The 24,717-nt window shown below is 50.7% G+C and overlaps 1 long non-coding RNA gene across 1 annotated transcript; it reads right to left on the minus strand.

The window, feature by feature from the left end:
* Positions 1-8,411: 8,411 nt before the first annotated feature.
* Positions 8,412-15,224, minus strand: LOC127059797 (uncharacterized). The gene is made up of 3 exons (XR_007777949.1): positions 15,117-15,224; positions 9,855-10,021; positions 8,412-9,028 (listed from the first exon to the last, which is right to left on the minus strand). It is a non-coding gene; the product is annotated as an uncharacterized LOC127059797 (long non-coding RNA).
* Positions 15,225-24,717: the final 9,493 nt, after the last annotated feature.

Raw genomic sequence — 24,717 nt, forward strand, 5'->3', positions numbered from 1 at the left:
GCCAAACTGTGAGGACTCTGCAAGCTCCAAACCCAACTGGGCAAGGGAAACACAGCAGCTCCTGGAATTATTTGGGATTTCTGCTCCTCCTGCCCTGGAAGCATCCCTGGCCAGGCAGGTTGGCCCTCGGGGCAGGGGAGGCTTTGACAGCTACTGGCTCCAGCTGCCACATCCCACTGCTCTTCCAGAGTGTTTGGGAAGTGTCCCTGAATCCCAGCTGGAGCCACGAGTATATTTAGAGTTGACACACGATATGCTCTGTGTTTGCCTTGGCTGAGCCAGCTGGGATGGGAGGAAGATGCTCTCCAAGGCAGGGCTTTACTTTGGGGCTTTTCCTGCTGCTAATTCCAGGCCCGTGCTCATCCAGGAGCAAAATTTGTCCCTGTCTAATTAGGGAGAAGACAAGGTACCAACCCTGCTTGGGAAAATTAATCTGCCCTGCTGATAAGAGAAAGGATTAGGGCGTTATTGTGGAAAAATAATTTAAACTCGGAGATTAAAGCCCAGCAAGGAAAGCAGGAATTCTAATGGGGAAGCTTCAGGTGACAGGAAAGGGATGCCCAGAGGAACTGTCAGAAAAGGGCCACGGGAAGGATTCCAGGAGTTGAGATATTCAACTGCAGAGCTTGGGAAGTGCCTTGGCGAAAGGGTTTGGAGCAGGGGGTGGCACAAAGCAGCTGGGAGGAGCACGGAGCAAATTATGGAGAGAGGAAGGGAAAAGGAAGGGGATGGCAGCCCCCAAAGGAGACTGTGCATGGAAATACGAAGGGAACAAGCAGCTGCTCCAGGAGGAAATCCCAGTCTCTCATTTTCCCAGTTTTCTCCCCCTCACAGGCACAATCAATGCCCATCCTGGGACTCACTGGGGCTCACCAGGAGATGCCATGAGTGCTCTGCGGGGAAAGTGCTCCAACCCCTCAGAAACACGTGGGAAAGGAAGGCAGGAGTCATCCGAGAAGAGATTTCCCTCTCCTGGTGCCCCAGGTGACTTTTCCTCCCTCCCTGGGGTTGAAGAGAAGGCCCAGGCAGGGATTTTCTGACAGCTCTGAAACATCTTCGCCTGCCTGTACAGCACCAGCCAGCTCTTCCCACCTCTCCCATTATTCCCCTTTTCCCTGCCAGTTTTTCTCATCTCCTGGAAAACAAGGCAGCCTCCTGCTCCTTCAAATCCAGCAGGATTGGAGCCCCTGCAAACAGAAACCCTCTGGCTCTGGCTGGGCTCCTGCAAAACCAGTGGGAGGCTGGGAACCTCCCCGCTCTGGAGCGCTTGTGAAATGTTTGAAAAGGAGAATTATCGGGGAAAAAAGCCCTGGATGTCCTGAAATAGCCACCCACAGGCTCCCTGAGCACAATAACTGGATGCACTAAGTCATTCCCAAGACAGTTCTGGGCGAGTTTCTGCTGGGATAACTTGGAGATAAGGGGAAATGATTCAATCACCTGGGGTTTTTTGGGTTTTTTTGGTTTTTTTTTTTGCCTCATCCCGGCCAAAACAGAGAACAGGGAATAATGGTTTGTCCAAATGATCCAAAAAGGATCGAGGGAAATGTTCAGGGTGACCTGAAATCCATCATTTCCTCCAGGGTGAATCACAGCCTGCACACAGCAGGGCTGGGATATCTGGGAGAGGTTCTGCCAGCCAAAGAGGCAAATCCCAGTAAATTCCTGATGTTTGGATACTCCCAGCTATTCTCCATTACACAAATCATAACAATTCCTGCAGCTCTCTGTTGCTCCCTGCCTCACACTGGGCTGGATCATCATTGGAGCACCTTTTGTTTTTTGCCTGCCAGTGCCACAGGACTGGGCTGGGATTTGCCAGGCACTGAGCAGGACAGACAAGAGCCACTGGAATAATTGGGATTGAGTTCCCAGCAGCTGAGAAGCACCTTGCAAAGAGCAGGGCTGCCCAGGATATTCCCATGTGGAAACAAGAGGAGACTACAGAGACACTGAGGGGCTGGAGCGTGTCCAGGGGAGGGGACAGAGCTGGGGAAGGGGCTGGAGAATTTGTGCTGATCAATGTTTTGGCTGCTCCCCTGGAATGGGTGGGTTTGATTTGTGGGGTTTTTTGTTTATTTTCATTTTTTGTTGGTTTTTTGTTTTTCTGGGGAGATGTGGGGATTATTTGTGTTTGGGTTTTTTTTCCTTCTCCAGCAGAATGCCTTGCACCTAAAGTGATTTATTAGGGAATTGTTGTTATTCTTTCACACACAAAAAAGGAATAGTGCCAGCTGGAGGTCAGGAGTTGGGACTGACATCCCTGCAGCTCCTTGGGATGGTTCTCCAGGGAAGATTTCACACCAATTCCAACTCCTTGGGACCAAACCCTGCTGCCCAGACACCGTCACCTTCCTCAGGACCACGACTCCGGTGCCTTCACCACCGAGTAAAGGAATTTTATCACCAATATCCAGGGCAGGATCCAAGTCCAGAGAGGAACAGCAGAGCTGGGAAGGGGCTCAGCCTGGAGCAAAGGAGGATCCAGAAGGGAAAACTCTGCACTAAAGCCTTCCTCAGACTTCCCTCACTTCTTTTTCCCCTCAGGTTTTCTCCCACTTTTTGATTTTCCCTCATGGCAGGAGAGACCCTGAAGAGAACAGAGCTGGGAAGGGGCTGGAGAATCCCTGAGGGAGCTGGGAAGGGACTGGAGAATCCCTGAGGAGCTGGGAAGGGCTGGAGAATCCCTGAGGGAGCTGGGAAGGGACTGGAGAATCCCTGAGGGAGCTGGGAAGGGGCTGGAGAATCCCTGAGGGAGCTGGGATGGGCTCAGCCTGGAGCAAAGGAGGATCCCCAGGGATCTTTTCTCTCTCTGGAATTCCCTGCCAGGAGGGCACAGCCAGGGGGGATTTGGGATCATCCCAGGGACAGGGACAGGAGCAGAGGGAGCGGCCCCAGGTTGGCCCAGGGCAGCTCAGGGTGCCTTTGCTGGGGTTTGGTGCCTTTTTTCCCCAGGAAATCCCCCGGGTGGATTTCAGGAATGATGTGAGGATGGATCTCAGGAGGATTTTCCATCATTCCTGCCGTGGATCCAGGCTCTGCTCCTCTCCATGCCCAGCCTGCAGGAATGTAGGTCTCTGCAGCAGCAGTGAGAGCTCTCATTTCCAGCAGCTCTGTAAATTCAGAGCTCTTTGCTCTCCTTTCATCCTGGATGAAAAGATCTGAGCAGAGCCAGCCTGGGAATGACGTGTGAGCAGGGCCAGGAGGAGCCCTCGGAATTAACTGGAGCTTCTCCCGGGGGCCAGCCCCAAATCCCAGCCTGGCCTTGAAAAAACTCCTGTCCCAAATACAGATCTGGGCTCTGCCTATTCAGGTCAGCTCTGGGGCCTGAATCATTCTCTGTTTCAGATGTTGCCCTTGAGTTCCTTCTGGCAGGTTTTTATCTGAACAGGAGGGGAAAATGGGGATTTTTGCAGCCTCTTAAACGCCAGCAAGGAATTTTGGGCTGAGCTGCCTCTGAGAGCTGGGATACAGGACATGGCTGATCCCATCTTTCCCAAGGAAAAGCTGCCCCATGTTCTGTCTTTAGAGAAACTTTGTAATGTTCTGTGAATGTTCTGTCCTTGGAGAAACTGTGGGTGTTGAATGATTACTCATACTTGGGTATTTACTTGTGGCTCTACTTCCAGAAGGTGGGATAATCACTCACTTTCCAAGGGCAAAGTCTTCAGAACAGAATAAAAATATTATTATTAAATTTTTAAAGTTTTATTATTAAAATAGATCCCATCCCTCAGGCTGTGTCTCCTGTGTTTTGCTGTTCACATACTCTTTGAATCACAGAATTCCTGAACTGGAATTGGATCCCACAAGGATCGAGTCCAACCCTTCCACCTGCATGGGACAGCACCAAGAATCCTTCCATGTTTCATTCCTGTTTTCCCACCCAAATCCTGCCTTTCCCTCTCCTGCATGCCCTGCTCCCCATGAGGCAGCTTTTCCCAGCACCCCATCCCAGGAAAAGCTGCATCCTTCACCTCTTTAACTTCATTTTCTGCCAGCATTCTCTCTGGCCAAGCTGGGACACCAGGTGATGGGACCCAGTGGTTTATATAATCACCAGGAAATTGAGTCCCAGCTGGAATCTGGGGGGTTTTGGGGTCTCTCCATAGGATCCAAGACAGTTCAGGGTGACAGTGAGGGAAAGAATCCCTGGATATCCCATGGGACATGGAATGAAACTTCTGGCTGGGGGAGGAAGAGCTTCTTCCTCTTCCTCTCTGCACAACATCTGGCCACAGCTGTAGGATGAAAACAATTTGTGGGTTTTTTTTTTTTAATTGAGCAGATCAATAAAACAGCAACAAATTCATGTCTTGAACCCCCCTGTGAGCACCCTCACCACAAGATTCCCAAAGATCCAGAATCTGGGCAAATCACTTCTCTCCTTTCGTGCCAACCCCGACATAATGATCATTTCAGTGTAAAAAAGAAATCTTGTTTTATCTCCCCTCTGCACCTGGGATCACTGACCTTTCCCCCAAAGGGAGCAGCTCATATTTGGAGAGAAGCTGGTTTTAAACAAAGGTGTGCAAAGATCTTTTCAAAGCCATTTGGACAAAATCTGGGGTTCCTTTACCCCTGGCCAAGGAATTCAGTGTATTTCTGTGTATCAGTGCTTCTGATTTGGGAAAATCAGAGAAAACAGGAAAAAGATTAAAAAAGAAAAATTAGAAAAATTGGGAAAATCAGAGAAATTAGAAGAATTTTCACCTCTGCTGAGGTGTGGGCAGAAAATGAGCTGGAAAATGAGTGCAGGGTGTCCCAGACTGTGCTGTGTGCCCACGCCGGGATCCATCCTCCACCTCTGACCCTGCTGGCTGGGGAAACATCTGGGTTAAACCCACCCTGGCTGCGTTTTCCTCCCTTTCCTAAGGGCAATTCCTGGTTCTGCTGGGCACTGAGCAGCAGCCAGCAGCAGCTATGAACAACAGCCAGGCAAAGCAGATCGCTCCTCCCTGTGGGCCAGCACAAAACCTCCCAGGCTGGGGCTGCAGCAGCAAAGGAAGGGCTGTGCTCTATTTAAACCGGGCTTAATTAGGCTGGAGTGCCTCAGAAGCACCAGCAGAGGCTTGGAATGTGCTGGGAGAGGTGGAAGGGTGCTTGGGGTGGATCTGAGCCCCCCTGGTGGGGGTTTCCTTCTGCTGCTCATCCAAACCAGTTTGGGATGGCTCTTTCCTTAAGGAGAAGGTTGCCAGCTGTGCAAACAGCTGGGGGGGTTTAGGCCAGAGTTTAGGTGAAAGATTTTTCCCCCAGAGGGTGCTGGCACTGCCCAGGCTCTTCCCCCAGGGAATGGCACATTCCCAAGAGCTCCAGGAGGGGTTGGATAACACTGCCAGGGGTGCCCAGGGTGGGGTTTTGGGGTGTCTGGGCAGGGCCAGGAGCTGGATCCATGATCCTGTGGGTCCCTTCCAGCTCAGGAGATTCTGTGATTGTTTGTAATGCTCAACCAGCCTGGAATGGAGCAGGGAATCCCTCATGGATCCCTCAGGATGTGCCCAATCCAGCCCTGGCCCTCTGGAGCAGAGCACTCAGGGACTGAACCTCCAGCTCCAAGCTCAGGATTTAAAAATAAATGAGAGCAGCAAGCAGCACAGCCAGATGGACTCAAGATCACCATCAAACTGGGCTGGTTTTTTTTCTTCTTCTTAACTTTAACCCCTGGGTTCTGCAAACAGCACTGACAAAATGGATGGCTCCTCTAAGCTGCTCTATTTTTTATTTTTAGGGTAAAAATAGTGGTTAAATGTCCTTTTGAACCAGGGAAACATCTGGCTCATCTCTGTGACGCCTTGAGCCAGGGTTTTTTTTTTGGATGGGGCAAGTGCCTGCCTGGATTTTATTGCTCATCTAGGTGGGAAGCTCTCCTGTGTGATAGTGCAGCTCCAGCTCGTGTCCATCTCCTCACCCCTTCCGAGTCTGCCTGGACAGGGCTGAGCTCCAGCCACGTGATTCATCCTCCCTGGTGCTTGCTTTGACAGAGCTAATCTTTGGGAAATGTTTGAGCAATCCAACAGTCTGGGGCTCATGTGCCTCTCAGGCTCCAAACCTCCTCGGTTTCCAGCTGCTGCCAGGGGTCTCCGGGCCAACTGGAGAGAACTTAAAGGAAAACAAGAAAAAAAAAAAAAAAAAAGAGAAAAAAAAATCCCTCCTTTGTGTCTGGGTCATTTACAGTTATAATATTTCTTAACAAATGTTTTTCTTTGCTCCAGGCTGCGCTCCCCGGTGCTGCTGCACCTTCCCTCCTCCTCTGAGCTCTGTCCCTCCAGGCAGGGCTGTCCTGGCTCTGCCAGCCCCAGGAGCTCCAGGTGGGGCAATTCCTGCTCATTCCCTCCATCAGCCCCAGGACATGTCCCAGCTGTGTGCTCTGGCACCCAGAATTCCCCAAATCCTGGGCTGATGCCGCAGGAAAGGGGGGGCTCTGCCCCTCTGCCCCCTCAGGTGAGACCCCACCTGCAGAGATCCCAGCACAGGAGGGACCTGGAGCTGCTGGAGAGAGCCCAGAGGAGCCAGGAGCTGTTCCAGGGCTGGAGCCCCTCTGGAGCCAGGCTGGGAGAGCTGGGAATGTTCCCCTGGAGAAAGGAAGGCTCCAGGCAGAGCTCAGAGCCCCTGGCAGGGCCTGAAGGGGCTCCAGGAGAGCTGGAGAGGGACTGGGGACAAGGATGGAGGGACAGGAGCCAGGGAATGGCTCCCAGTGCCAGAGGGCAGGGATGGGTGGGAGATTGGGAATTCCTGGCTGGCAGGGAGGTGAGTCCTGGCACAGGGTGCCTGGTGCAGCATTTCCACATCTCTAGGAAAAATGAATCCCAGTTTCTGTGTCCTTCATTCACCCCACCTGCTTTGGGGGCTTTGGGCCCCAAAACAAATTGAGGGAACCCCTCCCGGGGGGCACAGCCTCCATGACCCCCTGTGGAAGGGGGATTATTTGGGACACTCACCAGCATCCCCCAAACACAACTCTGAGCCCTCACCCACCCCTTTTATTTTTCACTCCTTTTCTTTTAACAAGGTGGTTTTTTTCTCCCCCTCTCTGTTTGTTATTGTTTTCCAGTCGGAGCCTTTAATGTTCCCTCCCACCCTCACTCCAGCCCAGCTGTGGGAGAGGGATCTGACACCTTCCCCCAGCTCTGCTGAAGTGTGAACACCTCATTATCCCAGATCCCAGCCCACGCAGGCGGGAATGGCAGGAGTTCCTCTCCCTCAGCCTTCCCCACTCCCTGGCGGGGTCTCTGGGTAAGAGGAGCCCTGGAAATTGTTGATTTTAGTGCTCTCTTGAAAAATGTAAACTTTAGGTCTTCTCTTGGCTGCTTGGCAAGGGGAAGTGATGTGAGGTCTGGGGAGGGAGGCTGGAGGGAAATAAAAGGAGTTTTGTTCCATGGAGCTCTTGGACAACCTGGGAAAAAAGGGATTCCAGGGAGACTCAGTCCCTCAGGCCACGCACCCATCCTGGCCCCACATCCCCATCCCAGAGCACACGAGACACAGGATGGCCCCAAATCCTCACAGACTGACAGCTGTGCATGGAGAACAGCCTGGAAAAACATCCAGAGTCATTCCCACCACTCCTGGGCTCCCGCCAGGCTGAGGAGATCCAGGGAACTCGGCTCCACCATGGCCCTGCAGGAGGATTTTCATCCCCTCCTGACCTTCCCATCCTCAGGCTGTGGTCCCCGTGTTCATCGTGTCCACCAGCTCTGAAGATCCCAGAATTATTAAAAATCCTCACATTTTACAAATTAAATTAGGTAAAAAAGTCACAATAAAAATTAAGGAGTGTGGTTGGAAGGTGTAAGAGAGGAGAACACACCCTGGGGAGTTTGTCCATGGAGGTGCTTAGAGAGTTTCTCCACAAGAAATTCATCTCCAGGAGTCAAATCTGGCTTCTGGAGATAAAATAAATGGGTGGAGTAATAAATGGCATTTGTACAGAAAAATGAATAATAATAATAATAATAATAATAATAATAATAATAATAATAAGAAGAAGAAGAAGAAGAAGAAGAAGAAGAAGAAGAAGAAGAAGAAGGAGGAGAAGAAGAAGGAGGAGAAGAAGAAGGAGAAGAAGGAGAAGGAGAAGAAGAAGAAGGAGAAGGAGAAGAAGAAGCAGCATAACTTCAAATGGAACATCTTCCCTATGGAATTATGGACAAGGCCATGGAGATGAGAGCACCTCTGCTCTCTGGAGAATAAACGTGGCATGGAAAACCTACAGAGCTCAGCTGAACTAGGCTTGGCTCAAAGGCTGGACCTCCAGCAGTTTCCTGGGGCTGATTTAAGGATCTCTGTACCTTCAGCTGCCTGATGTCAGGATTATTTCACCCCAAGTCAGTGTTTTGCATTGTCCATTTTATCCTTACACCTGGAATGTTGTTAATTACAATAATCCCAATAAATTAAATAATTCCCAGCCTTTGGCCTCCTGCAGTCCCTGATGGCTTAGGATGTCTGCTGACACCAAATTCTGAGGTGCCACCCCTGCTGGGGGGGGATGTCCAAGCCCTGAAGCCACGTTTCTGTGGGACTCCCCACGTGTGCGTGGAGAATCCCAGATCACTGAGGTTGGAAAAGCCCTCCAAGGTCACCGGGTCCCAGCTGGCCCTGATCCCCACCTTGTCACCGGTGCCACGTCCAGCCATTCCTTGGGCACTTCCAGGGATGGGGACTCCAACCTGCCTGGGCAGTGCCAATCCCTGACCGCCCTTTCCATGGGGAAATCCCTGCTGAGAAGAGAGGGAGCAGGATCTGGATCTCCTTTGCCTTTCCTGCTCTCTGTCACCTGTCTCCAGAGCAAACCCCACAGGTTAAACACAGAGCAAACCCCAAAGGGTTAAAAGTTCATTTGGAGTGGAAAACCAGCCCCTCTTCCCCAAGGCTCGGGAAGCAGCTCCACAGCCACCCCAGGGACTCCTGGCCCTGCTCAGAATCCCAGCAGCTCCCAGGCAACATCTGCAATCCATAATTCTGTCAGGGCAGCCTCCAGCTGCGCCATGTTTCGCTGACCTGCCAGTTGGACCACTCCGACGACTTCCTATTGAAAAAAGAAATAAATTGAAGAGTGAGTTAAGGTCAAAGCTGAGTGAACTCCGTTTGTTTGCTGGAAAAAAGGGGCTGGCTGGGCAGGGAATGCAGCCCAGGGGGCTGGCTGGGTGCCCACTTCCCCCAGCCTTGGGTGGGAATCCCTTGCGACATCGGAAGACGCTGTGGTGTAACATCTTCCTTCATTTTCCTGAACTTCAGAAATGTTATTTCACCCCAGCGTTCCCAGTCTGGGGCTCCTCTGTTTGGGAGAGCGTGAAAAAACATTGGAATGTTGAATTTAATCTTTTCATACACTCCTATTTTTAATATTTTTCTAATTAAATAGAATTAAATCCTTTCCTGACTCGCTGACTGTCAGCTCTTCCAGCCCTGCCAAAACACCCAGCTCACGGATTGGAGCAGCAGTTGGATGCATCTTCTGCTTTTTTTTGGGATTTTATTTAAAGCTCCTTTCCCGGGCAGCTCTCCACGCTGGGAAGCATCTCCAGATTCTATGGAGTAGTTTGGGTTTGGCCTCAAGTTTAGCTTCAGTTCTCTCCCAAACACAGATGTAAATAGGAGCCGGTGGCAAATGGGAAAATGTGGTGACACATGGAAGAGGCAGAGAGAAGCTCCCATTATGGATGAGGTTTAAAATTAGATGGGGAATTAGCAAGGAGGAGGTAGAGAAAGAGCTGCTTTAAATATCAGGAAGAGCTTTGGATGCAGATCCCAGGGAGAAATGTGGGTGTTGGGAGCGAGGAGTGACAAGGGGAAGGAATTGGAGGGGGATGAGAGGTCGGTGCCATCTGCAGCAGGTTTGGATCTCCCCCCACCTTCCTGAGGTGCAGGAATATCCTTGGAGTGTTTGGACAACGCCCTCAGGCACATGGTGGGATTTTGGGGTTGTCCTGTGCAGGACTTGATGATCCTTTAGGTCACTTCCAGCTCCATTCCATGATTCCATGATAATTATTGACACAATTCCCTGAGAGGACAAGTCCTGCAGAAAGCAAAGGTAAAATTTTAATGTTCTCACAACAAAACCCCCAGACCACCCTCAGATATCCTTCCCTGCCTTCGGGCTCCGAGCTGACCTTGGAAATCCAGAAGGAAATCCGACGGTGGGAGAGTCGGGAAGGCTCTGTGGGAGGGAGGGGCAGCTGCACCCCATAAATACCCCCCTGCTCTCCTGCTGGAAATCCAACCCCACCTCGCTCCACAACATTCCTGCAACCAAGACAAACTCTGGGAAGAGCAGCTCTGATTCCAGCCCGAGGGCGTGCGGGCTGGACCCACAAAGTCCTGCTGGAAATTCATCTACGGGGTGGGAATGGCAGGAATTCTTCCTGAGCGTCCCACATCTGCTCTGTGCCACATTTCCTGCCCCATTCCCAGCCTCCCAGGGAATCCATTAATTGGGAAATTGTCTTGTAGCTGGGTTTTTAACACGTGCTTGGCACAGCAGGTGAGGCACATCCGCCTGGAATGTTTTGTCTCCAGCGCTGGAGAACGGATGGATGCTGTTGGCAAGGTCGTTTAGGAATGGAGGGGGATATAAATCATTCCTGAGCCGTTCTTCCCACCTGGAATTCAGGCTGGCATCTCCACCACACACCCAGCATCCCTTCCATGGAATGTGTGAAACGGCCTGTGGGGCTCAGGGAGGAGTGGAAAAACATCCATGGATGGGACTGGATGCTAATTAGCAACGGAGGTGATTAGAGGCAGAGCCAAAAGAAAACAAACAGTTCTGGAAAAAATGGGAAAAATGAAGGAATTCCATGGAGCATGGAGGTGAAATGTGGTGCAGAGAAATGCAGCATGCCAGAAAATATCCCAGTGGGCTCTTTGGACCTTGGAAATGGCTCTGGGGTTGGGCTTGGGGGAGAATTTGGGGGCAAATCTTTTATCCCATTTCTCCCAGGTTTTATACCAAAATATGCTTTTATACTCCTTTTATTCCCATTTCTCCCAGGTTTACACCAGAATATGATTTTACCTTACTTTTATTCCCATTTCTCCCAAGTTGTAAACCAAAATAAGTTTTTCCACTCCTTTTCTCTCATTTCTCCCAGGTTTTACACCAAAACATGGTTTTACAGTTCCTTTATTCCCATTTCTCCCAGGTTTTGCACCAAAATATGTTTTTTACACCCCTTTTATTCCCATTTCTCTTGGAGAAACATTCACCACTGCGGCCAAGGGGCAGTGCTGGCTCCATCTCTGTATTTTCATAAATGTATTTATATTTCTGTGTTTCTGTTTGTGCTGCCTCCACCTCTCCATTTATATTTAAAATAAAGCTGTCCCAGCTGAACCAGCCGCTGAAATTTGAGATAATAAAACCAGACCTGGGGGTGATGACATCACCCGCACTTTTTCCCAGTTCTTCCTCCTTTATTTCCCCCCCCCTCTCTCAGAGAACTCATTAAAATTCCAAGGAAAACCAACTCACAGCCAGGGGAGGGATGGTGACAGCCTGGAAAATTCCCTTTGCAGAGATTTAGAGCCGAGCTCGGGGATTTCTCCCGGCCCAGGGATGGGGGGGTTGTTCTCTGATCCCAGCCAGAAAAGTGGGGAATGGAGCCCCCCGGGATCAGGGATCTCTGGGAATGGGGTAATTGCTCCCTCCACTCTTCCTGAAGGCAGCTTTTGGATTCTTGCCCGGAAAAAAAATGGATATTAATGGGGTCGGGTGCAATTTTTCTGATATTATCAGGATAATGGGCTGAGTTTGGAAAGGTTTTTCCCATTTTTCCTGAGGGAGCCAAGTGCAGCTGCAGGTCAGGGGGCTGGAAATGGCAGGAGTGGGATTTGCTGGGGGTTTGGGATGCCGGGACACACCAGGGACATTTCCCTCATTTTATTTCTGTCCACGACTAAAGCGGAGCCCAAAAAACTCTTGGAGGAGAGCTGAGCACTCTGGGATGGCGATTTGGGTTGGAAAAGCTCCTTTTCCACAGCCTTTCCATCCAAGTTCTGCAGCACCCCGGGTTTAACGGGGCAGAGGATGAATCGATTCCAGGTGGAATTCCACCAAACCACGGGAATTTCCCCTCCTGGGATCGCTCCCTTTGCGTCTCCTGCCCCATCCTGCGGTTTCAGCTGGACGAAGGAGTTTTCTGAGATGGGAAATGATGCTTTTGGAATTCTCTGCTGGATAACAGGGAGGGGCAGCTCACCCAGGGACTGAGTTAATCTCAATCCTCGGTGATTCGTAATTAACAGGTGATTATTCCCTCATCCTTCATTTGCATCCAAGCAGGTCCTCCCTAAATTGTGCCAAACACCCTGGAAAGAAAGGGGAAAAAAGCAAAACTTTTCCTTCTTTGCTTCCCCAGACCCGAATATTTTCTTTTAATATTTTTTAGCCCCTTTTTGGGGCTAACCCTGACGTTTATTACCATTTTCTCTATTTCCAGAGCCAGCCGAGCCCATGCCCCGAAGGTTTTTCCCTGATGTTCCAGCTGAGCTCAGCCCTGGGCACCGAGGGGCTCCAATCCCCCAAATTCCTGCTCTGGATGGGAACGATATAAATTCTAACAGAGACGTTTTAATTGCCATAAATCCCTAGCCCAGCCCACGTTTGACCCGCAGGAGGGATCTGGGGAGGGATTTGGGAAGGGGAGGAGGTCAGGCTGTGCTGCAGAGGGATGATTGATGCCAGGAGCAGCTTCAGGAATGCATTTCCAAAGGGCAGCGATCCCTGCCTGCTCCACAGGGATGTCCTGGCTCCGGGGAAGGGAAATTTGGAGCTTCGTTAGGGCTTCAAATCCTGCTGGGAGAACCTGGAGCCTCAGGAATTATCTGGGAGGAGTGGATAAAGATTTTCCCTGACTTGCTAAATCCTCAAATATTCCCCCAACTCCACAAGTTGTTTTATCCGCAGGAAAGGATCTCCAGAGGGGATGGATGCTCTGTTCAGGCTGCCCCAGAGCAGAGTCCCAGAATGAAGCAGGGATTGATTCAAGGATCTCCTCCATGGACCCACCTGGGGCAGCACCAGAGCCCAGCCAGGGCTGCCCCCAAGATGACCCAAAATGGCCCCAAAATGCACCAGCGCTCCCGGGGTCTCTCCCTGGGATCAGCTCTGCTCCATTCCCACCTTGCAGTTCATTGTCCCAGCCCAGCTTTAGCCCAGGCACTCCCACCCTGCTTGTTTTTCTCTCTCCAGCCCACGGGGTTTGTGCTCCTGGGCTGGGATTTGGCTCATTTGTCCTTGGTGCCCAGCTGGAGCAGGAATTGTTTTGTCTCCCTGCTCTGGGCACAGAGCTCAGCAGCGCTGGATGGGAAGCTCAGAGCTGCACAGAGCCTGGAACACAGAAAAGCTGAACTGAGGATTCAGGATTTTCCTTCAATTCCTTCCCATTTCCCATTGCTTTCCAAAGCCTGAGCTCTCAGTGTGCACTCTGTTCTCTGAGCAAGAGCAGAGGGAACAATATTTGATTATCTAAAAAATGTGCGAGTTTTAGGGGAAAACAGCCAGAAATCCCAACATTATTGTTTGCTTTGTGGGCCCTGGCCAGGGGAATATCTGAGGAATTCACAAAAACGTGGATGAAACAAAGAGTCTGTGGTTGAAATGTGCAGGAAAACCCGTGCTGCACTTCACTCCTCCCTATCCTGCCCAAAAAGGATTTTCCTTGTATTAAGGGATCCTAATGGATTCTGGGATGAGACTCCCCAGGCAGACGCCGTGTTTGACACCTCCCTGTCACGAGTCTGGCAGCAGGAGGAGGACACAGAATGCAGAATTCCCAATATTTTGACTCGGCTCCTCAGCAGGCTCTCCCAAATCTGCTCGGCAGAATGGATGGGAGGGGGGGATTTTCTCACTTGGGAAGCTTTAAAGTGATGTTGGAAAACTCAGCTCTCATCCAGGGCTGGCACTGGGATGGCATCCCAAGGATGTTTCCTCTCGGGATGAGCAAAAAGACAAGACTCTGGAAGGAGGATTTTCCCCTGGTGTGGGGAAATTCCAAAAAATTCATCCCTAGGGAGGGTGGGAAAGACTTCCAGGCTCTTCCCATGCTCAAATCTGCCCTGTGGAATGGTTTTGGTCAAATTCTTCTCTCTGGATGGGGAACATCCATCCATCCATGAGCTGGGATTGCTTCCCTGGATGTGCTGCCCATGAAGCATTCCCAGTGGAGCCCATCCCTGGGAATGCCAGCATTTTCTGGCTCATTTTGAGTCCCACCCCAGCAGTTTAGGGAGCTGTGGATGCAGCAGCCAGGAATTACCAGGGAGCAGATTCCACAGGGATCCGCTGCATCCCGGGAATCCCAGTCCAGGCAAACAGGGGGTGGGAGAGGTTTCTCCAAGGAAAAAACACCAGGAGCCACACAAAGGTTCAAAAGGACAGATCCCAAATCATTAAAACAGAGATTCCTATGGATTTCCATGGATTTCCATGGATTTCCATGGGGTTGGATATGGATCCAACCTGCCCAGTGGGATAACAGCTCTAAGGTTGTTCCCAATGGGATTTCTCCAGGAAAAAACCATCAGGAGCCACACAAAGGTTCAAAGGAACAGATCCTAAATCATTAAAACAGATGATTCCATGGATTTCCATGGATTCCCATGGGGTTGGATATGGATCCAACCTGCCCAGTGGGATAACAGCTCCCAAACTGTTCCCAACAGGTTTCTCCGAGGACAAACCATCAGGAGCCACACAAAGGTTGTGCCATTCAAAAGGACAGATCCTAAATCATTAAAACAGATGATTCCATGGATTTCCATAGATTCCCATGGGGTTGGACATGGATCCAACCTGCCCAGTGGGATAACAGCTCCAAGGCTGTTCCCAACAGGTTTATCCAGGAAAAAACACCAGGAGCCACACAAAGGTTCAAAGGAACAGATCCTAAATCATTAAAACAGATGATTCCTATGGATTTCCATGGATTTCCATGGGGTTGGATATGGATCCAACCTGCCCAGTGGGATAACAGCTCCAAGGCTGTTCCCAATGGGTTTTCTCCAAGGAACAAACCATCAGGAGCCACACAAAGGTTCAAAAGGACAGATCCCAAATCATTAAAACAGATGATTCCTATGGATTTCCATGGATTTCCATGGATACCAACCTGTTCCAAGGCTGTTCCTGCCAGATCCAGCTCTGATTTTTGGGATCCCAATCACTCCATATCCAACTGCTCCACATCCTAATGGATTGAATTCACTGTGGAAGAGCTGCCTGGCTTTGGGATCAGTCTGTGTTTGTTTGGAGCCCGGGCTCCACCTTTCATCTCCCACGCCAGGAATGCACAAATATTCCAAGAGTAATTGGATAGCCCATCCCATAATCCAATAGCCTGCATCCCCAAATCTCATTTTGTGCTGTTGGGATAACATCAGGCAGGGAGCAGGGAAACAAACAGCTCATCAAGGATTGGATCTCTTCCCAAAATAAACCTGGAACATCCACGGCCATGGATGGAGCTCCAGGCAGGAGCTGCCTGATGAATCCATGGATTTTGCAGCTCTGGGATTGTGGAAAATTCCTTCTCCTGGTGGATGGTGCAGCCAGGAATTCACCTGCTGGGACCTGCAGTGATCCTGTCTGGGATATTTGGAATTATCTTTCTTAGCAGAGGAAAATCCCATTTTCACCTGCTCAAACCCACAATTATTTTATGGATGTAAATTCCCTGAGCCTGGATTTGATTCTGATCCCAAAAATGGCCATTTTCCAAATCTCCAGGTGTGGGGAAAAACCCTTTTGGTGAATCTAGATTGGAGTTTTGTGGGAAGAAATGGTTTTAACACAGTGAAAAATCAGGGAAAATCAGGAATTTTGGCCTTTAATGGGCCTTAAAGACACATTTATTGGGAAGGAAAGAAAATGGGAATGTTTATTAATCCCTAAGGATTGTTAAATTGTCCTTTCCATGTAAAAAATCCTGTGTTTAGGATGCCTTTGCTCCTATCCAGGATATTCTATATATTCTACATTTTATATTTATATTTTATTTTTATTTTGTTATATTTTATATTCAAGGCTGCTTCTCCCAGTTTATATTTCCCTGTCCTTGGCAGATGAAGAGCCTGAAGCTGTCGGAGGGGTGGGAATTTGATGGGATCCTGCCTGCCCCTGCCACCCTCGTTTGTCACCTCTTGTCACACCCTCACACTCCATTATTCATGAGCCAAAAAGGGACAAAAATCATCCCAAACCTCCTCAGGCAGCCTGGAATTCTGTGCATGGATATGGAGGGGAATCCCTGAATGCCCCTGGCAGGAGAGGAGCTCCTGGGGCAGGAATGGCTGGTCCTGCTCTGACCAAATTCCTCCCAATTCCCAAAGATCTCTTGGGAAAAGCAGACTCAGAAATGCTCATGGTGGAAAATAAGAAGGATTAAATCAGTATTTGCACAGGGAATGGGATTTGAGGATTTGGATGGGGAGTTTTTATTCCCACCCAAAGGGGATCCTTTGCTCAGACCCCTCATTCCACTCATCTCCAGAGGGAAGGAGAGCTGAGCCAGGACAATCAGGATCTCCCAACCCCCGAGAAAAGCCATCCCCAAACCCCGCTGTGTTTGTTGTACCTGGGGCTTTGGGGATGGCTTTTCCTCCTCTCCCTCTCATCCTGGGTTAGGAGTCTACAGGAACAGGAGGCTCCAAATCCCAACCAAATTTCACATTCCCAACGTTTCTGGGAGGGTGTGGAGCACGTGGCATCCCGTGGTGCAGATTCCAGCCCTTGGAGTCACTGCTTGGGGCTTGGATCAGGAGTTTTTATTGCACCCAAAGGGGATCCTTTGCAGCCCTGTCCCTCCTTGTCACCCTGACCACAGCCAGACCCCTCATCCCACCCAGCTCCAAAGGGAAGGAGAGCTGAGACAGGAAAATTGGGATCTCCCACTGATGTCTCAGGTTCAGCTTTTCTGTGTTCCAGGCTCTGTGCAGCTCTGAGCTTCCCATCCAGCGCTGCTGAGCTCTGTGCCCAGAGCAGGGAGACAAAACAATTCCTGCTCCAGCTGGGCACCAAGGACAAATGAGCCAAATCTCAGGCCAGGAGCACAAACCCCGTGGGCTGGAGAGAGAAAAACAAGGCTGGGACTGCCTGGGCTAAAGCTGGGCTGGGACAATGAACTGCAAGGTGGGAATGGAGCAGAGCTGATCCCAGGGAGAGACCCCGGGAGCGCTGGTGCATTTTGGGGCCATTTTGGGTCATCTTGGGGGCAGCCCTGGCTGGGCTCTGGTGCTGCCCCAGGTGGGTCATGGAGGAGATCCTTGGAATCAATCCCTGCTTTATTCTGGGACTCTGCCCAGCCCCTGCTCTGGGGCAGCCTGAACAAGGTGTCACCACCCCGGGAGCTGCTCCCTGACCCCTTCAGCCCTTCAATCCATTCCCACAGGCATTTCAATATATGGGATTCCTCCTCTCCCAGTGCTTTCCCCACTGTTGTTTTGGGTGGAATCAAAGGTTTTCAGAGCTGGGATTGTCATGGTTTGAAAGCCACAGGCTTCAAAATTGGAAGCTCCAACTCAGCTGTCGGGACATAAATCTGCAGAAATTCCTGAACTCAGCAGAGCTCTGTGGGATCTGCATTCCCTGCTCTGCCTTTGGAAGCACTCACAGCTGGATTTTAGGGCTGCTTTCACACATCCCAATTTGTTACTGTGTGTTTTGCAAAGGGGATTTTGATTGGCTCCTCTTAATTAGCCCAGCTAATGAAGCTGAGAGGAGCAGAGGATTTCATTGGGCTTTGCATTCCAATGCAGCCACCGGGGTTGGTTTTCCAGCCCAGCCCTGTGGGGAGACAGAGGGATGTGGGAAAACGCCCCCTCAGCCACGGAGACCTTTGATGTCTGGGGTAGAGAAAACACGGAGAGGTTTTCTGAGACTTACTGAGGAGTTTGGGGACCAAATTCAGGGAATCTTGGAATGGCTTGGGTTGGAAGAGACCTTAAAGCCCATCCAGTTCTGCCATGGCAGGGACACCTCCCACTGTCCCAGGGTGCCCCAACCTGGCCTTGGGCACTGCCAGGGATCCAGGGGCAGCCCCAGCTGCTCTGGCAATCCCAGCCCAGCCAGGAATTCCCAGTTCCCAATCTCCCACCCATCCCTGCCCTCTGGCACTGGGAGCCATTCCCTGGCTCCTGTCCCTCCATCCTTGTCCCCAGTCCCTCTCCAGCTCTCCTGGAGCCCCTCCAGGCCCTGCCAGGGGCTCTGAGCTCTGCCTGGAGCCTTCCCTTCTCCAGGGGAGGATTCCCAGCTCTCCCAGCCTGGCTCCCAAACACTGGAACTTCTCCATCCTGGAGTTTTTATTCCCACCCACAGGGAATCCTTTTCTCAGACCCCTCATCCCACCCATCTCCAGAGGGAAGGAGAGCTGTGCCGGGACAATCAGGATCTCCAGCCCAGGAGCTGCTGCCCCACAGTGTTTGTTCTATCTGGGGTTTCTGTGATGGCTTGTCCTCCTCTCCAGCCTCCCTCTTATCCTGGCTTAGAGATCTACCAGGAATAGGAGGCTCCAAATCCCAACCAAATTTCACATTCCCACTGCTTTTGGGAGGATGTGGAGCATCCCATGGGGCAGATTCCAGCCCTCAGTGTCTCTGCTGTGTCTCCCAAACCTGCTGGGGGTTTGGATCAGGAGTGTTTTATTCCCTCCTCTGGACTCGCTCCAGCAGCTCCACATCCTTATTTAGGGTTTTCCAGAGCTGGAGGCAGCTCTGCAGGTGGGCTCTCAGGAGAAGGTGAGGATCCTCCCTCCTCTCCTCTGATCCCAGCTGCTGCTGTGGAAAAACCATGGGAAAAACAAAAGATTTATCACCAGCACAGCCCTCAGTTTTTCCCAGTCCCAAAAATCACCAGGTTATTGAGATCCACAGCACCCAAACCTCAACTCTTGGGATGCTGCTGCAGGAAAATTCTCTCAGGAGGCTCTGAGGCAATCCTCATTCCAGGTTCTTGGTGCTGATGGGATCAGCTGCCAGCCACCCGTGGGAACACGGAATTCCTGGACACCTTCCCGGCCTCCTGTCCCTCAGCTATCAGCCAGGGATCAGATCAGCTGCACAGCAGGGTGGGTGGCAGCACCTCAGGTTTTTCTGGTCCGACCTGAAGGATCCCAGGTTTATCAGGGCTCTTCTCCTGCAGGCACCACATCAAACCCTCCCCTCCTCCACCCAGGGATGGAGTCACCCTGAGCAGAGCCGGCTCCTTGGTTGCCCAACTGGCCACCAAAACAGGGCTGTGGCCTTTGGAACCTCTGGGCTGGTTTGGGTGCAGATCTTGGAGGGTTCCTCCAGCTCCCACCGTGAGAAATTCATCTCTGCCCCATATCTGGCCCTGAAATATCTTCAGAGATTTTCTCAGGCTGCTTTGCTGAGATTTTGGTGGGTTAAATGCACCAGGTTCTGTAGTCTGTCCTGCTCTGGGACAGCTCACTTCTGCATCAGAGCTGCATCCAGCATCTCAGGTTAGTGAGATCCTTGTGCATCTCCTGGGATCTCTCCATCACTTTGAACTGATTCACTCCTCCCACACAGCTCAGATCCTCACTGTGGGATCCTGAGGGCTTTATTCCAATCCTTAAGATTCCAAATTGTCCATATTTCCCCTTCAGTTGGTGCCATCAGCAGATCCGATCAGGAAATTTCACCACCAACTTTTTTCTCTTTTTATGGTCATTAATAAAAATGTCAGATGTTGTTTTCCATGTGGATCTGGAAGGAATTGTCTCCTCTGGTTGTCACCTGCCCTTGCTCAATTTCTCACCTGTGTTTGCCACCCTCTCCTTGTTCCTGTGCCTCCTTTTCCTGCTGTCCAGACAGATCCAACCTCCTGCATTCCCTAAGAATCCTGCTCTCTTCCAAAGCCAGGCACAATTATCCTTTCTTTCACCTTTGCTCCACTTTTCCATCATTTCCCATTTACCAGCTCCTTCCCTCATCCATTTTCCTAAATAAAATTGGATTAATCAGCCTTTAATTGCCCAATCACCATTTGTAAGTGCCAGGATTAATTCTAATGCTATTCCCCACTCAAATGCAGAGCAGAACTTGGAGCAGGGATCAAATTCCCTGTAATTGCCCCCTCCCAAATCACCAAGATAAACCACCTGGAGCCACTCACTCCTGCCCTTCCACATAATACATTTGTGCTTTCTCAAAGCTTTACTGCCATTAAGGAGTCATCAATTAGTGGGAAGAACTCGGAGAGCTTCATTAATTTCCTCCCTGGGTGCAGATGAAAAAGGTGACCTGGATAAAGCCAGCATTTTCCTGGATGTGCCCATCAATCCTTGGAGATTGGGTGTCTTCTCTCCTCCTCACAGAGCTGCATTTCCTCCTGCATTTCCTCCTTTCCTTGGGGGGAAATGCTCCAAAAACCTCAGCAGGGCCCTAAAACCTTCAGGAATGAGGGGGTTCACCCCTGGAATGGGAGTCAAAGGGGAGGGAAAATGGGATGAAAGCATTGGTGGGATGTCAGCATTGTCCTGATCCTGGTGGGATGCAAACATTGTCCTGATCCTGGTGGGATCTAAATGTTGTCCTGATGTCCGTGGCTCTGGCTGGAACATGGGGAAGGAGCTCTGGATTTCTGCTGGATCATGAGCAGCACTGGATTCCTGTGGCCTTGGGAAGTGTCCAGGGAGGTGACACGGTCAGATTGTCCTGAAACCCCTCAGGAATGAGGGGGTTCACCTCTGGAATGGGGAATTAAATGGAAGGAAAAATGGGATGTAAATATTGTCCTGATCCTGGTGGGGTGCAAACATTGTCCTGGTCCTGGTGGGATGTCAGCATTCCCTTGATCCTGGTGGGATGTCAGCATTGTCCTGATCCTGGTGGGATGTCAGCATTCCCCTGATCCTGGTGGAATCTAAACATCATCCTGATCCTGGTGGGATACAAACATTGTCCTGATGTGCACGGCTCTGGTTGGAACATGGGGAAGGAGCCCTGGATTTCTGCTGGATCATGAGCAGCACTGGATTCCTGCAGCCTTGGGAGGTGACACCAGTCAGATGTCCCAGGCCTGGCACCGAAACCTCAGCTTGGGGCCTGTTGTCTCCTTTTCCAGAGCTCTTCCCACATGGAATTCCCAGTTCTGTGATGACTGCTGGCTGGGAGGCAGAAATCCCAGGAATTCCACAGCAGGCCATTCCCAAGGGATGGACAAGCAGAGTTTGCATTCCCATGGGTGTCCCACATTGAACCCAAATGGATTTCCTGCCAGCTCCAATTCCCACCTGGATCCCTGGGAAAAGGAAATCACTGCCTCACCTTCCCAGCAGGAGCAGACTGACCCTGGCTGTGTCCTGCTCCACAGGCCCCTCTGCCCAGGCTGCAGGATGGCATTTTGGGAAGGGAGCTGGATAAATAGGTCAGCTGGGTATTTTAGGACGCTGTTCCTGCAGAATGGAGTTATTTTAAAAAGTGGAATTCCGGGTCAGGGAAGTGGAGATGTACAGAAGATGGAAAGGAGCAGGATTTTTCATCCTTACCCCAAAAAACCTCAGTGAAGTCAGCAGGGCTGGCACTTTCACCCTCGTCAGTGCCACCCCACCTTGGGCTCCTTTCCTGGACTCCACATCTCGCTGGAGTTTGTGTGGGAAGGGATTTGGGATAACCTGGGACAAGCCAGGTGGGATAGCAGAGGGAGCAGGACCCAAACCAGCACCCCTGCAGTGGCAGCACTGGGGGACCCCACATCCCATCCTGGGGCCCATGGAGCTGCAAAACCAGGGAATTTGCTGCTGCTGCAGTTGGAAGAGAGATCCAGGATGGAGCAGCTGGAATTTGGAGCAATCCCAAACTCACCTTTGGTCACGGTGGCCGCTCTGGGAGGCGGGATTGGGAATGTGTTCCACAGCTCCAGAAAGTGCATCCAGGTGTCCCTGGCACCAGAAACACTCCAGAGGCTTCAGCAGAGGCTGCCAGGAGCCACAGGCATTCCCAGATTCCCGAGGAAACCCATTTGGGATAAATGACCAAAGGTGACTGCATCCACAGAGGGTGGCCGGCCTCGGGGAGGCTCAGCAGCCACGGAAATGACTCAAAAAAAAAAAATCAAACAGAATAAAATTCTGCATTCCCTCAGCTGCAGGGGAGCAGGGTGATGCCTCTCTTCCCTTCAGGAGCATCCTGTTCCCAGCAGGAATTTGCTGGGCCAGCAGAGGAAGCAGGTTTGCTGGGCAGCGTGCCCAGAGCCAGGGCAGCTCCCCGGCTCAGTGGCACTTTGTGGCAGCTCTGCTGCAGCCTGGAAAACATTTGGAAGTGGTTTGGAGCACATTGTTGAAATGTTTTTGCACTTTTGTCACTGGCAGAGGCCTTTGCCGGGAATAGGAGGCTCCAAGTGCAGGTTTTCCACGTTTGCATCCCTGTTTGCTGCAGCCTGAATGAGCCCTGAGTGGGGTTCCCTCACCCAAACTCCCTCCCCATCCCAAAGGAGATGGAGCCCCCCCAGGAGCGCCCAACCCTCTGTGCCCCACCTTTCCTGGCAATCCTGGGAATATTTCTCATCCCACAACAGATCCATGGACAGAAATGTCCATTTTGTGCAGCTCTTAGCTCATCTTGAGCTGAGTTTCCAACACAAAAAAGCTCTGTCAGCACTTCCTCCCTTCCATTTCATGAGCACACCCTGCTTAGGTCACCCATTCCCATCTTCTGCCCATTTTTTCCTCCCAGCTGTTTTCCTCCTCCTCATCTGGCCAAGGCTGTCCTGGCAACTGCTGTCCCTGACAGAGATGTCACCTGAATGTCCTGTAATCACATTTTAAGGGACATTAGGAACTATTTACACTTTTAAAAAGGCATTTAGTGCATTAATAAAAAGGCAAAGCCATCGATTATTGATCCAGGGGTGATGCTGCAGTGCAGGGACCCCATCCCTGTCCCCATTCCCTGCTCATCCCTTTCCTGGGGGGAAATCCACAGCTTGGGCCACATGAAGTGCTTGCTCAATACCCTGAAACCATTAAAAAAAATCCCTCTGGAGCACAAAATGTTTATGTTTAATGAGTTCATCCTAAAGCTGAGGTGGTGAAGATACCAAAGGCATGAATAATCCACGGTGGCTGCAAAAAACACCCTGGGCTGCAGGGAAAGGGAAGGGCAGAGGCTCTGGAAGGCATTTTCCTTCTCCACCTCTGGTTATTTCAAGAGGGGAGTCAGGGCAGAGCACTCAGATCATGTTCTGTGCTCAGGAAATTCGGTTTAAAATGAATTTCAGCTCAAAGATTGTCTGAAATCAGCTGGTGGCTCGTGGAGCAGCACAGGGCAGACTCCCCCAGTCCTGAAAGGTAGAAAATAAATCATTTTCTGCCCCCAAAAATGGGATAGTGAGGGAGCAGCACACCCCTGCTGCCTGGGGCAGTGATGGGGAGGAGTGCTGGGGACAGAGGGGGGCTGGAAATGTGGATCTGGGGGTTCAGGAGCCAAATCAGCCCAGCTGTGTCCCCCCAGTGGGCAGGAGAAGAGACTGTGACCCTTGCCAGGTGTCCCCAGCCAGGCAGTGCTCGGGCTCCTCTGCTCAGTGACAGAGGAAGGTGAGGAGAGGAGAATGCTCCATCTGCTCCGGGTTGGAAGCACCCACAGAAATATGGATGTGCAGCGTTCCTCACAGCTGCTTTATCCCTAAAAACCTTGTCCTGGGAGGACTCAGGGTGACAGCAGGGACAGTCACCCACCCACAACTGTCCCCAGCCAAAATGGCTCTGTGTCCACCTTTACAAGGTCTTTTAAGGAAAAATTATCTAATTAAGAAATGACACTTAAATTATTTTTACTTTTAACTTAACTAATTACTTCAGTCTTGTAATGTGGACTTTTTGGTCTAATTACAAAATAAAACCCAAACTCCTGAAGAAGAAGGTGAAGAAGAAGGACTAGCTACTGCCTTAAAACTTCTGTTTTAGTTTTACATATATTATGATATTCTGAAACTTTAAACTCTAAGTTTTCTACTATGTGATATTGCACACTTCTGTCCAAACTACACACTCACAATCTTGGTGTTATCAATCAATTTTGGAAGCTTTCTCTACAGCTTCAGGTTAAATGCAGTGCTCTCTTGAGGGGCTGTGTCTTTCAACACAGAAAATTCTTAGTTAGTAAAATTCTTACTGATAAATAATACTTAAATAACACTGAAATTCTCAGTATCCAGGGTTCCAACACCCTCCCACCTTCCCCGCTCCCTCTGCCCAGCCTCAGCTCTGCTTTCAAGGATTTTCACGCCAGACTGGAATATTTTAATGCTTGGATAATTCTGTTTATAACCCATTGCACGGGCTGGTAACACTGAGCTCCCCGTGCTGTGCATTTCACCCAAACTGATTGAGTCCCCAGGCGGGGATGAAACCAAAAATTCATCTGGGATGTGGCTCTGCAGACAAACATGGGGCTAAAAATATCCCGGCGGAGCTTTCCTCCTCCTCAGGCACACTCAGCTCCAGCTCCTCGGGGCAACCAGACACATTTTTGAAATATCAGCACGCTGGGAGTGGTTCCCGAGCAGGAAAAACTGAATAAATATTGGTTTAGCACGGCTGAATTTGAATAGAAAGGTGAGGGGAAGAAAAAGAGCAGCTTTTGGAAGCTGTGGGTGGGTGTGGACACGCGGGGCTCTCCTCAGCTCTTCCTCCGTGCCCTGGGCACGGGCAGCCCCAGGAGCTCCAGCTTTTCCTCCTCCCACGTTCTCCCCCGTGGATTTACACCAGAGCA

Source organism: Serinus canaria, chromosome 7, assembly GCF_022539315.1.
Source record: "Serinus canaria isolate serCan28SL12 chromosome 7, serCan2020, whole genome shotgun sequence".
Lineage (NCBI taxonomy): Eukaryota > Metazoa > Chordata > Aves > Passeriformes > Fringillidae > Serinus > Serinus canaria.